Here is a 1,103-nt window from a genome sequence, read left to right as displayed (position 1 = left end):
ACTTTCCCCAAGAGGCTTTTGAGTTCCTCTTCACTTTCTGCCATAAGGGTGGTGTCATCTGCATATCTGAGGTTATTGATATTTCTCCCAGCAATCTTGATTCCAGCTTGTGTTTCTTCCAGTCCAGCGTTTCTCATGATGTACTCTGCATATAAGTTAAATAAACAGGGTGACAATATACAGCCTTGACGAACTCCTTTTCCTATTTGGAACCAGTCTGTTGTTCCATGTCCAGTTCTAACTGTTGCTTCCTGACTCCCGTATGGATATCCAATTATGAAAGCACCACTTCTTGAAAAGGTTAACTTCCTCCATAAGTTGGTTTTGCATCTTTATTGAATATTAACCCAAAATGTGTGGGTATACATCTGGATTCTCTACTTTGTTACATTGATCTCTTTATCGTAATGCCAGTATCACACTACCTTAAGTAATCTAGACTTAGAATAAATCTTTAAATTATGTAATGTTAGTGCTCTATTTCTGTTCTCTCTTTTTCCTGAAAGTTATTTTGGTTAATGTAGGTATTTTGAATTTCATATAAATGTTGTGTATTTCTTTATTTAGATTTTTCCATGATTATTTCATTAGACTTTTGAAGTTTCTTTTTAAATTGAGGTATAGTTGATTTACAATATTATATGTTTCAGGTGTACAACATAGTGATTCATAATTTTTAAAGGTTATATTCCATTTATGTGGTAGTAGTTTAGTCACTAAGTCGTGTCCAACTCGTGTGACCCCCTGGACTCTAGCCTGCCAGGTTCCTCTGTCCATGGGATTCTTCAGGCAAGAGTACTGGAGTGGGTTCCCATTTCCTTCTCCTGGGGATCTTCCCGATCAAACCTGGGTCTCCTGCATTACAGGCAGATTCTTTACCAACTGAGCTGTGAGGGAAACCCATATTCCTTTTATGGTTATTATAAAATATTGGCTATATTCCCTGTTCTGTACAGTATATCCTTGTAGCTTATTTATTTTATACATAGTAGTTTGTATTTCTTTTTTTTGTAAATTAATTAATTAATTTTAATTGGAGGCTAATTACTTTAGAATATTGTAGTGGTTATTGTTATACATTTACATGAATCAGCCATGGGTGT

The sequence above is a fragment of the Bison bison genome, unplaced genomic scaffold (genome assembly GCF_000754665.1).
Source record: "Bison bison bison isolate TAMUID 2011002044 unplaced genomic scaffold, Bison_UMD1.0 scf7180017864057, whole genome shotgun sequence".
NCBI classification, from domain to species: Eukaryota; Metazoa; Chordata; class Mammalia; order Artiodactyla; family Bovidae; genus Bison; species Bison bison.
Note: the sequence above shows the minus strand (reverse complement) of the source record.